The sequence below is a fragment of the Bos taurus genome, chromosome 6 (genome assembly GCF_002263795.3).
Source record: "Bos taurus isolate L1 Dominette 01449 registration number 42190680 breed Hereford chromosome 6, ARS-UCD2.0, whole genome shotgun sequence".
NCBI lineage: Eukaryota > Metazoa > Chordata > Mammalia > Artiodactyla > Bovidae > Bos > Bos taurus.
The window spans coordinates 85,918,591-85,932,639 of NC_037333.1; positions in this window are offsets into that span (position 1 = coordinate 85,918,591).

A 14,049-nucleotide genomic window follows, 5' to 3' on the forward strand; every position below is an offset into this window, starting at 1 on the left:
AAAATAAACAAATGGAACCTAATTAAATTAAAAGTTTTACAAAGTAAAAGAACTCATAAAAAAATAAAAGACATTCCACAAAAAGAGAAAAAATATTTGCAAACAAAGCAACCAAAAAGGGATTAATCTCCAAAATACACAAACAGCTCATACAGCTAAGTATCAAAAAAACAAGCTACCCAATCAAAAAACAGGTAGAAGATCTAAGTAGACATTTCTCCAAAGACATACAGATGGTCAAAAAGCACATGAAAAGATTCTCAACATTGCTAATCATTAGAGAAATGCAAATCAAAATTACAATGAGGTATCACCTCACACCAGTCAGAACTGCCATCTTCAAAAAGTCTACAAATAATAAAGTGCTAGAAAGGATGTGGAGAAAAGGGAAACCTCCTACATTGTTGATGGGAATGTAAATTGGTACAGCCACTATGGAGAACAGTATGGAGGTTGCTTAAAAAACTAAAACTAGAACTACCATATCATCTGGCAATCCTATTCCTGGGCATATATCCGGAGAAGACCATAATCCTAAAAGATGCGTGCACCTAATATTCACTGCAGCACTATTTACAATAGCAATACGTGGAAGCAATTCAAATGTCCATAAACAGATAAAAAAGATGTGGTATGTATAAACAATAGAATACTACTCAGCCATAAAAAGAATAAAATAATGCCATTTGCAACAACATGGACAGACCTAGAAATTATCATATTAAGTGAAGTCAGACAGAAAGACAAATAGATGATATCACTTACATGTGGAATCTTTTTAAACAATGATACAAATGTTTGAAGAAAACAACAAAATTCCATAAAGCAATTACCCTTCAATTAAAAAATAAAAAAATTTTAAAAATACAAATGGGAGGTGGTCCTAAAACGGCGGAGGAATAGGATGGGGAGACCACTTTCTCCCCCACAAATTCATCAAAAGAACATTTAAACGCTGAGTAAAATCCACAAAACAACTTCTGAATGCCAGCAGAGGACACCAGGCACCCAGAAAAGCAGCCCACTGTCTTCTAAAGGAGGTAGGAAAAATATAAAAGACCAAAAAAAGAGACAAAAGAGGTAAGGACAGAGCTCTGTCCCAGGAAGGGAGCATTAAAAAGAGAGATTTCCAAACACCAGGAAACACTCTTACTGCCGAGTCTGTGCTGAGCCTTAGAAGCACAGAGGGCAACATAATAGGAGGAAAAATAAGTAAATAATTAAAACCCACAGATTACGAGCCCAACGGTTAACTCCCCCTGTGGAGAAGCAGCGCAGACGCCTGCACCAGCCACTAGCAAGCAGGGGCTGGGCAGGGAGGCGTGGGTTGTATTGCTTAGAGTAAGGATCAGGCCTGAATGCCCCCGAGAGTAATCAGAGCAAGCTACTTTGGGCTAGCAAACCAGACTGTGGGATAGCTACCACGTGAAAAGCCCTAAGACACCACCAGGCCCGCGCACAGAACAAAGAGCAGAACAGAACTAGCCGGCTGCAGACCACCCCCCTCCGGTGACAGGCAGCCAGAGCCAGAAGAGGGCAATCACAGCCCCAGAGAGACATTATCTACCAAACTGCAAGCAGGCTTCTTTGCTTACTAAGACTTCTTGGGGTTCTGGACAGTCATCCGCCTGAGAAGGTGCACCAAGTTGTACACCCAGAAAACCGAGCGGCAGGGACAGGAGAGGCCATAAGTCGCAGTGACTGTGCTCCCCAAACACCTCATCACCTGAGCTGCTCGGAGCTGGGAAGGGCACAAAACGCAGGCCCAACGGAGTCTGCGCCTCTGAGGACTACCTGAGTGCCTGAACCTGAGCGGCTTAGAGGTGCATGCAGCCCAGGGCCGGCCTTGGAGGGTTCCCGGCGGAGCAACCTAGAGCCTGAGCAGTGTGGGCAGGGAGGGTGCATGCACCGTGAGCGTGGGCAGGCCCAGTGTGGCTGAGACACTGCGAGCACACACCAGTGTTATTTGTTTGCAGCGTCCCTCCCTCCCCACAGCGCAACTGAACAAGTGAGCCTAAAAAAGTGTCCACCACCGCCCCTTTGTGTCAGGGCGGAAATCAGACACTGAAGAGACCAACAAACAGAAGCTAAAACCGAGGAAACTGCCTTGGAAGTGACAGGTGCAATAGATTAAAACCCTGTAGTTAGTACCAACTACATGGGAAGGGGCCTATAGATCTTGAGAAATATAAGCCAGACCAAGAAACGATCAGAAAATGAATTGATCCCACACTGCCCACAACAACACCAGAGAAAGTCCTAGATATATTTTTACTATTTTTACTATCATTCTTTTCTTTTTTTTCATTCTTTTTTTCTTTTCTTTTTTCTTTAATTTTTAATTTTTAAGTCCTCTATTACTCCTTTAATTTTCATTTTTATAACCTACTATTACTTTTCAAAAAAAAAGACTTTTTTAAAGCAAACTTCATATATATATATTTTAAATAACTTTTGTGACTTTTGTTTTTTTTTCTTCTTCTTTTCTTTAATATTGTATTTTTGAAAATCCAACCTCTACTCTAGAATTTTAATCTTTGCTTTTTGGTATTTGTTATCAATTTTGTACCTTTAAAAACCCACTCTTCAGTATCTATTTTTATTTGGGAGTGAGATTACTGGCTTGACTGCTCTCTCCCCCTTTGGACTCTCCTTTCTTTCCACTAGGTCGCCTCTGTCTCCTCCCTCCCTCTTCTCTTCTCTACCCAACTCTCTGAATCTCTGTGTATTCCAGACGGGTGGAGGACACTTAGGGACCTGGCTGGATCTGTCTCTCTCCTTTTCATTCCCTCCTTTTATCCTCCTGGCCACCTCTGTCTCCTTCCTCCCTCTTCTCTTCTCTGTATAATTCCATGAACATCTCTGAGTGGCCAGACTATGGAGCACACATAAGGAAGTGATTACTGGCTAGCTTGCTCTATCCTCTTTTGATTCCACCTCATCTCATTCGGGTCACCTCTAACTCCCTCCTCCCTCTTCTCTTCTCCATGTAACTCTGTGAACCTCTCTGGGTGTCCCTCACTGTGGAGAAACTTTTCATCTTTAACCTAGATGTTTTATCAACGGTACTGTATAGAAGGAGAAGTCTTGAGACTACTGTAAAAATAAGACTGAAAACCAGAAGCAGGAGGCTTAAGTCCAAATCCTGAGAACATCATAGAACACCTGACTCCAGGGAACATTAAGTGATAGGAGCTCATCAAATGCCTCCATACCTACACTGAAACCAAGCACCACCCAAGGGCCAACAAGTTCCAGAGCAAGACATAGCACGCAAATTCTCCAGCAACACAGGAACACAGCCCTGAGCTTCAATATACAGGCTGCCCAAAGTTACTCCAAATCCATTGGCATCTCATAACTCATTACCAGACACTTCATTGCACTCCAGAGAGAAGAAATCCAGCTCCACCCACCAGAACACTGACACAAGCTTCCCTAACCAAGAAACCTTGACAAGCTACTGATACAACCCCACCCACAGTGAGGAAAGTCCATAATAAAGAGAACTCCACAAACTGCCAGAATACAGAAAGGCCACCCCAAACTCAGCAATATAAACAAGATGAAGAAACAGAGGAGTACCCAGCAGGTAAAGGAACAGGATAAATGCCCACCAAACCAAACAAAAGAGGAAGAGATAGGGAATCTACCTGATAAAGAATTCCGAATAATGATAGTGAAAATGATCCAAAATCTTGAAATAAAAATGGAATCACAGATAAATAGCCTGGAGGCAAGGATTGAGAAAATGTAAGAAAGGTTTAACAAGGACCTAGAAGAAATAAAAAAGAGTCAATATATAATAAATAATGCAATAAATGAGATCAAAAATACTCTGGAGGCAACAAATAGTAGAATAATGGAGGCAGAAGATAGGATTAGTGAAATAGAAGATAGAATGGTAGAAATAAATGAATCAGAGAGGAAAAAAGAAAAATGAATTAAAAGAAATGAGGACAATCTCAGAGACCTCCAGGACAATATTAAATGCCACAACATTTGATTCATAGGAGTCCCAGAAGAAGACAAAAAGAAAGACCATGAGAAAATACTTGAGGAGATAATAGTTGAAAACTTCCCTAAAATGGGGAAGGAAATAATCACCCAAGTCCAAGAAACCCAGAGAGTCCCAAACAGGATAAACCCAAGGCGAAACACCCCAAGACACATATTAATCAAATTAACAAAGATCAAACACAAAGAACAAATATTAAAAGCAGCAAGGGAAAAACAACAAACACACAAGGGGGTTCCCATAAGGATAACAGCTGATCTTTCAATAGAAACTCTTCAAGCCAGGAGGGAATGGCAAGACATACTTAAAGTGATGAAACAAAATAACCTACAGCCCAGATTACTGTACCCAGCAAGGATCTCATTCAAATATGAAGGAGAAATCAAAAGCTTCTCAGACAAGCAAAAGCTGAGAGAACTCAGCACCACCAAACCAGCTCTCCAAAAAATGCTAAAGGATATTCTCTAGACAGGAGACACAAAAACGGTGTATAAATTCGAACCCAATACAATAAAGTAAGTGGCAACGGGATCATACTTATCAGTAATTACCTTAAATATAAATGGGTTGAATGCCCCAACCAAAAGACAAAGACTGGCTGAATAGATACAAAAACAAGACCCCTATATTTGTTGTCTACAAGAGACCCACCTCAAAACAGGGGACACATACAGACTGAAAGAGAAGGGCTGGAAAAAGATATTCCATGCAAACAGAGATCAAAAGAAAGCAGGAGTAGCAATACTCATATCAGATAAAATAGACTTTAAGACAAAGGCTGTAAAAAGAGACAAAGAAGGACACTACGTAATGATCAAAGGATCAATCCAAGAAGAAGATATAACAATTATAAATATATATGCACCCAACACGGGAGCAACGCAATATGTAAGACAAATGCTAACAAGTATGAAAGGGGAAATTAACAATAACACAATAATAGCGGGAGACTTTAATATCCCACTCACACCTATGGATAGATCGACTAAACAGAAAATGAACAAAGAAACACAAACTTTAAATGATACAATAGACCAGTTAGACCTAATTGATATCTATAGAACATTTCACCCCAAAACAATGAATTTCACCTTTTTCTCAAGCACACATGGAACCTTCTCCAGGATAGATCACATCCTGGGCCATAAATCTAGCCTTGGTAAATTCAAAACAATTGAAATCATTCCAAGCATCTTTTCTGACCACAATGCAGTAAGATTAGATCTCAGTTAAAGGAGAAAAAAATATTAAAAATTCCAACATATGGAGGCTGAACAAGACGCTGCTGAATAACCAACAAATCACAGAAGAAATCAAAAACTAAATCAAAATATGCATAGAAATGAATGAAAATGAAAACACAACAACCCAAAACCTATGGGACACTGTAAAAGCAGTGCTAAGGGGAAAGTTCATAGCAATACAGGCATACCTCAAGAAACAAGAAAAAAGTCAAATAAATAACCTAACTCTACACCTAAAGCAACTAGAAAAGGAAGAAATTAAGAACCCCAGGGTTAGTAGAAGGAAAGAAATATTAAAAATTAGGGCAGAAATAAATGCAAAAGAAATAAATGAGACCATAGCAAAAATCAACAAAGCCAAAAGCTAGTTCTTTGAAAAGATAAATAAAATTGACAAACCATTAGCCAGACTCATCAAGAAACAAAGGGAGAAAAATCAAATCAATAAAATTAGAAATGAAAATGGAGAGATCACAACAGACAACACACAAATACAAAGGATCATAAGAGACTACTATCAGCAATTATATGCCAATAAAATGGACAACGTGGAAGAAATGGACAAATTCTTAGAAAAGTACAACTTTCCAAAACTGGACCAGGAAGAAATAGAAAATCTTAACAGACCCATCACAAGCACGGAAATTGAAACTGTAATCAGAAATCTTCCAGCAAATAAAAGCCCAGGTCCAGACGGCTTCACAGCTGAATGCTACTAAAAATTTAGAGAAGAGCTGACACCTATCCTACTCAAACTCTTTCAGAAAATTGCAGAGGAAGGTAAACTTCCAAACTCATTCTATGAGCCCACCATCACCCTAATACCAAAACCTGACAAAGTTGCCACAAAAAAAGAAAACTACAGGCCAATATCACCTATGAACATGCAATCCCTATCAAGCTACCAATGGTATTTTTCACAGAGCCAGAACAAATAATTTCACAATTTTTATGGAAATACAAAAAACCTCGAATAGCCAAAGAAATCTTGAGAAAGAATGGAACTGGAGGAATCAACCTGCCTGACTTCAGGCTCTACTACAAAGCCACAGTCATCAAGACAGTATGGTACTGGCACAAAGACAGAAATATAGATCAATGGAACAAAATAGAAAGCCCAGAGATAAACCCATGGACCTATGGACACCTTATCTTTGACAAAGGAGGCAAGAATATACAATGGAGAAAAGACAATCTCTTTAACAAGTGGTGCTGGGAAAACTGGTCAACCACTTGTAAAATAATGAAACTAGAACACTTTCTAACACCATACACAATAATAAACTCAAAATGGATTAAAGATCTAAACATAAGACCAGAAACTATAAAACTCTTAGAGGAGAACATAGGCAAAACACTCTCCGACATATATCATAGCAGGATCCTCTATGACCCACCTCCCAGAATATTGGAAATAAAAGCAAAAATAAACAAATGGGATCTAATTAAAATTAAAAGCTTCTGCACAACAAAAGAAACTATAAGTAAGGTGAAAAGACAGCCTTCAGAATGGGAGAAAATAATAGCAAATGAAGCAACTGACAAACAACTAATCTCAAAAATATACAAGCAACTCCTACAGCTCAATTCCAGAAAAATAAATGACCCAATCAAAAAATAGGCCAAAGAACTAAATAGACATTTCTCCAAAGAAGACATACAGATGGCTAACAAACACATGAAAAGATGCTCAACATCACTCATTATCAGAGAAATGCAAATCAAAACTACAATGAGGTACCATCTCATGCCAATCAGAATGGCTGCAATCCAAAAGTCTACAAGCAATAAATGCTGGAGAGGATGTGGAGAAAAGGGAACCCTCTTACACTGTTGGTGGGAATGCAAACTAGTACAGCCACTATGGAGAACAGTGTGGAGATTCCTTAAAAAACTGGAAATAGAACTGCCATACGACCCAGCAATCCCACTGCTGGGCATACACACTGAGGAAACCAGAACTGAAAGAGACATGTGTACCCCAATGTTCATCACAGCACTGTTTATAATAGCCAGGACATGGAAGCAACCTAGATGTCCATCAGCAGATGAATGGATAAGAAAGCAGTGGTACATATACACAATGGAGTATTACTCAGCCATTAAAAAGAATACATTTGGATCAGTTCTAATGAGGTGAATGAAACTGGAGCCTATTGTACAGAGTGAAGTAAGCCAGAAAGAAAAACACCAATACAGTATACTAACGCATACATATGGAATTTAGAAAGATGGTAACGACAACCCCGTATGTGAGATAGCAAAAGAAACACAGATGTCTTTTGGACTCTGTGTGTGTGGGGGGGGGGTATGATTTGGGAGAATGGCATTAAAACATGTATAATATCACATAAGAAATGAATCGCCAGTCCAGGTTCTATGCAGGATACAAGAAGCTTGGGGCTGGTGCACTGGGATGATCCAGAGGGATGGTATGGGGAGGGAGGTGGGAGGGGGGTTCAGGATGGGGAACACGTGTACACCCATGGTGGATGCATGTTGATATATGGCAAAACCAATACAATATTGTAAAGTAAAAAAATAAATAATAATAAAAATAAAGATACAAATGAACTTACTTACTAGACAGAAATAGACTCACATGAAAAACAAACTTATGGTTACTGAAGGGGATAATGGGGGGGAATAAATTAGGAGTTTTGGATTAACATATATACACTACTCTATATAAAATAGATAAACAACAAGGACCTACTGTATAGCACAAGGAACTATACTCAAAAGCTTGTAATAACTTATAATGGAAAAGAATCTGAAAAAGTATGTATCTATAGATAAAAAATATATAGATAAATAAAAATAGCTGAATCACTTTGCTGTACACATGAAAACTAACACAACATTATAAATTAACCATACTTCAATTTTTTAATTAATAAAATAAAAAGCTTTAAAGTACCCACTCTTTAAACTTTTGCTCCACACACCTAAAAGGTAAAATTTAATCAGATTTAAATTTATAACCCAGATTGCTGCTAAGTCACTTCAGTCGTGTCTGACTCTGTGCGACCCCATAGACGGCAGCCCACCAGGCTCCCCCATCCCTGGGATTCTCCAGGCAAGAACACTGGAGTGGGTTGCCATTTCCTTCTCCAATGCATGAAAGTGAAAAGTGAAAGTGAAGTCGCTCAGTCCTGTCCGACTCTTAGCGACCTCTGGACTGCAGCCTACAAGGCTCCTCCGTCCATGGGATTTTCCAGGCAAGAGTACTGGAGTGGGGTGCCATTGCCTTCTCCATAACCCAGATTACTGCAGTTCATTCAGAGTGGGATAGAATGGGAAGGATTAATATGAACCACAGTAGAGCACCCACATAGAAATGTTATGAATAGGCTCAACAAGTTTTCCTTATATTAGAGTCAGCCCCATCAGTATGGAATAAACCTAAATATACAACCACAAAATATATTCCATGTTATGTTTTCCAGGTGGTTAAAATTTTACTGGTGGCTAAAGATTTATTAGCCACAACATTTCAGATTTGCAGAGCTGAATAACATATTATGAATTGTTATGGTTTTCAAAGCCAAATGAAAGAAAATTAAGATTCAACTTTCCAAAAGTGAATATTTTATCATTAGTGTCATGTGATACTAATTAAAAGTGTGTATCAAAGATTTCCTAGGTAATTCTCTGTCAAAAAAAATTCCCTCTGTAAAATATATTAATATGATGATTAAGGTACATAAAAGTGCTCTGTGAACTCCAAACTACTGTAGAAATTAATTTTGTTTACGTTCAGTATGCTTCAAACCAATTAGAATTACCTGTCCTTTCAGCCTCACATCTTCTCCGTATTCTTCCTCACTGTACTTTAATTATTAGTGTAGGTATATGATTGCCAGCTAAACCATCAAGATCAGATGTCCTTCTGGGCATCTCTTGGGGATGCTACTCTTGGGGAAACCTGAAAACTTCCCAAGGCTATAGGTAAACAGATGGACTTAAGGGCTCAGTTTCCACTTTGACCTCCCACATGTGGACTTGACTAAAACAGATCTGCCTGAGAACATGTTCTTTTCTTCCTCTCCTTTCATTGTCACTCTTTTCCCACATTCCAGAAGAAAACCCATGTCTCATCTATCACTGATCTCACTGTGGAAGATTGCTCTGTTATAGAAAACCTTCAAGACACAAAACAAAGAATTTCAAATACTGGAGCTGGTGCTGAGAATGACAGTGGCCTTTTACAATTCAGGTAGTTTCCTGTTCTCAGCTTTCAATAAAATTAAATAAGGACCTATTGGAACATGACTTTGATCATGAAAACGTTTTGATGGTAGAAATTAAAACTACAAAATTTTAAGTGCTTAATTATTAATTCATTTTAAAATATCATTAACATGTAAATTACATGTTAATATAAATAACATCCTTTTTAAATTAAAAATAACTTTTTAATTTGATGAGAATGCTCAATTTAATTAACAACATTTAGTGAGAAGAATGGTTTTATCTTTGTACTCTCTTTCATGTCTGACTTAACAAGAGATATTAGGATTCTCTTATCTGCTTCTGCATTCAATCTTCATCTGTCACAATATCACATATGAAGCTGCTGGAAAATTCTACTACATACTCTTCATAGGATGAGAATGAAAAAGAAAAATAAAATCTTCATATTATTATAAAAATAATTTTACCTCACTGACCTGTCAGAACAATCTCAGGAACCCCCAAGAATCCTCATCAAATTTTGAGAATAACTTTGGATGATGTTGCATTCATATTTTTAATCCTCTCCCTGGTTATATATTAAAAATGGTGCCACATGTGCATGACTTTACACACAGACATTCTCATTGCTTATTTTACTGATAGTTTGTGCCCTACAAAAACAATAACTCTGTTAAAAAAATCAATTTTGTTCAATTCCCACCAAAAAAGAAAAAAGCTATGATACATGTATAGTTGTATGTGCTGTAATATCAAATATATTCCTAGCAGAAAAGAGCTTCCCTTTTTAAAGGAGGCATTGGTGAAAACTGAAACCTCTGCTTCTGATTTTACTATCTGGTTGGTAGAATTTTACACAGACTAGCTTCTGGCTTCAACCATTACAGATCTTTTCCTCTTTCATCACTCCTACTTCTGCTGCCAAGCACCATAAGGCAAGTTCATATGGCAATGCCAACTTTCACCTTTCACTTTGGTGTCCCTACACTTGGTACATTGAGACAGTGGTGCGTAGGAGTATTCCCGAAGACATTTCTCAAATGAAACAACCGGAGCAACTTATTCACAAGCTACATACATATACCCTACTGAATCCAAATTCAGTGTCTCCACAATTAAACCTTTCTGAAGCAGATCTCAAAAACACCTGTGATTATCCCAACACCACTGACACAACATATGTATGGTGAAAGAAAAGTCAGCATGGAGAGAAACAGATGTCTTCACTGGTTACGGCTTAAATATGTTACATTTGCAAGAGCTACAAACATATGACCCCATGAACACACTGCTAGCATCCTCGTAGGCCCCTGAAAGGAGCCTGAAGTGAAAGGCATTGTAGCTTAAACTTAAATTTAATTAGCTTTATGATTAATCTGTCTTTGCCTCACTACTTTTCTCAGTTGTGTTTGCTCTTCCTTCCCCTATATTGTGTATTATTTTTTGCAGTAATCCTATTTATGTCCTTACTAGAAAGCAAAAAGTTCATAATATCACCTCCCTTGTTCTAGGTGACAAGTTCTGCTTGGAGTACAAAGCAAAGGGAAACATTATATACTGAGCATTCTATGTAAGAAATGCAAAATATTTTTGGAAAATTGAACTCTAATTTACTCATGGTAAGGTAAATGGATACCAAAATCCAGAGAGAAGTGCCCTCCAATAGAAATACAACATGAATCACATATGTAATTTAAAATTTTCTGGTAGCCACATGAAAAAGATTAAAAGAAGAAGGTGAAGTTAATTTTAATAATATATTTTATTTAACCCAATATGTATATAGCCTGACATACCTACAATCAAAAAATTAATGATGTATCTTGCTTTTTTTTTGGTTACTAAATCTTTAGAATTAGATATGTATTTCCATTAGCATCTCAATTTTAACTAGCCACTTTTCAAGTGCTTAAAAATCACATTTGGCTAGTGGCTACCATATTGAACAGTGCAGGTCTAAATATAATGGAAGAAGAAGGACAGAGTTAAAAGTAACACCCCTATTGAACAACAGTGAATCTAAAGCTTGGTATAAGTAACATTTCCAATGTCACCTAGGAGCTACCATTTGGTAGAGACAAGATTGGAACATGGGTTTGCATTACAAGTTATAAAGTTAAAAGAAACTTTTCTAAATTACCAAAAATAAAAATCAAATTTAATCAAAAGTGTTAGAGAAAAGACAAGATCATAAAGTGATAATATAAAATCATGATGATATGCAGAAAGAGAAAAGAATCTAGACACTGACCTTATACCTTTCACAAAAGTTAAGTCAAAATGGCTCATAGACCTAAATGTAAAATGCAAAAATAAAAATTCCTAGAATATACAAAAGAATACCACCTAGATGAGTTTAGATTTAGTGATGACTAAATATAATATCAAAAGTACTCTCCTTGAAATAAAAAGCAGTAAGAAAGACTTTCATTAAAGTTAAATTGTTCTGCTCTATCAAAGCTAGAGTTAAGAGAGTAAAATGACAAGACACAGACTAGGAGAAAATCTCAGCAAAATGTATATCTGATAAAGGACTGGTCTCCAAAATGTACAACGAATTCATAAAATCAACAATAAGAAAATAACCCATATTTTTGATAAGTCAAAAGATCTAAACCAACATTCCCCCCACCCCCAAAAAAAGCATAAAGATGGCAGTTGTTTGGAATATGGGCAAAAATACTCAATCTCTTATGCCAGCATGAAATTGCAAACTCAGAAACAATGAAATGTTGAACATGTAAACCTGCACACTGGTAAAAGTAATTGCTGCTAAGAATGTGGAGCAACAGAAATTCTCATCCATTGCTGGTAGAAGTGCAAAATGGCATAACCACTTTGGAAGACAGTTTGGCAGTTCCTTACAAAACTTAAAATACTTTAGCCATGTGATCCGGCAGTTGCACTCCTTAGTATTTACCCAAATGAGTTGAAAATATATACATTCACATAAGAATCTGCATGCAAATGTCTACAGCAGCTTTACTCATAATTACCAAAGTTGGAAGCAAACAAGATGTTCTTCAATACATGAATGGATAACCAAACTGTGGTACAACATACAACAAAATAATTAATATTCTGCTATCAAGTCACAGAAAGTCAGGAAGTAGTCTTAAACGCATCAGTTCAGTTCAGTTGCTCAGTAGTGTCCGACTCTCTGCGACCCCATGAATCACAGCACATACTGCTAAGCAAAAGAAGCCAATCTGCAGAGGATATGCACAGCACAATTCCAGCTGGACGACATTTCTGAAAAGGCAAAACTGTGGTGACAATAACATGATCAGTGACTGCCACATTTTTGGGAGGAGGGAGGAACAGAGGAAGCACGGGAGGTTTTTAGGGCCATGAAACTGTTGTGTATGAAACTGAGGGTGGGTACACATCATCATTTGTCAAGACCGATATTATATACAACATAAAGGATAACCCCTAATGTAACTGTGCGGTTTAGTTAACAAAAATGTATCATTATTGGATCATCAATTGTAACAAATAAACCACACTAATGCAAACTGTTAACAATAAAATTAACTGTGGGGGAGAGAAAAAGGGATAAAAGGGAACTTTCTGTACTTTTACGCTCAATTTTTCTGTAAACCTAAACCTGATATTTTAAGTTTATTAATTTTTAAATATATCCCCCAAATTACTGGCTAGTATTTTAAAATATTAGCCCACAATATTTGCAAATTGGTAGTTTGCTAGAACGGAGAAGGCAATGGCACCCTACTCCAATACTCTTGCCTGGAAAATCCCATGGACGGAGGAGCCTGGTGGGCTGCTGTCTATGGGGTCGCACAGAGTCGGACACGACTCAGCGAGTTCACTTTCACTTTTCACTTTCATGCATTGGCGAAGGAAATGGCAACCCACTCCAGTGTTCTTGCCTGGAGAATCCCAGGGACGGGGGAGCCTGGTGGGCTTCCGTCTATGGGGTCGCACAGAGTCGGATACGCCTGAAGCGACTTAGCAGCAGCAGCAGCAGTTTGCTAGAAATGACTGAGATAGAAAATATCGCCCCCTAGTGGCTCTGAGAAAGAAAAACTACACGTGTAATGAACCAGCTAGAGCCAAGGAAAAGTCAGCAACAGCCCCTTTTGTGGGAAAAGGTAGTTCCAAAAACAAATTAAGTCTGAAATACGATGGCCATCCATAAATCCAAGTAATAGTTCAAGTAGTCAGGAAGAAGGGTGACTAAGGACAGTTTAAGAAAAATCAGTACCACGGGAGTGACTCTGAACGAAGGAAACCAAATTCTATAAATCCTTCAACTGGCTAAGTATCCCTAGGGTAGGAAAACCTCTGCCGATGGGGAAGAATGTCATACTAAAAGGGCCATAAAAATGCACGCCTGCGAAACAACTAAGCCCTTGTGCCACAACTTTTGAGCCAGTGCTCTAGAGCCCTGGAGCCGCAATTACTGAAGAACGCATGCCCTAGAGCCTGTGCTCCACAAGAGAAGCCCGGCAATGAGAAGCATGCACAGAACTAGAGGGTAGCCCCGACTCACTACAACTAGAGAAAAAAGCCCTCGCAGCAACAAAGACCAAGCACAGCCGAAAAATTAACTAATTTAAAAAGTAA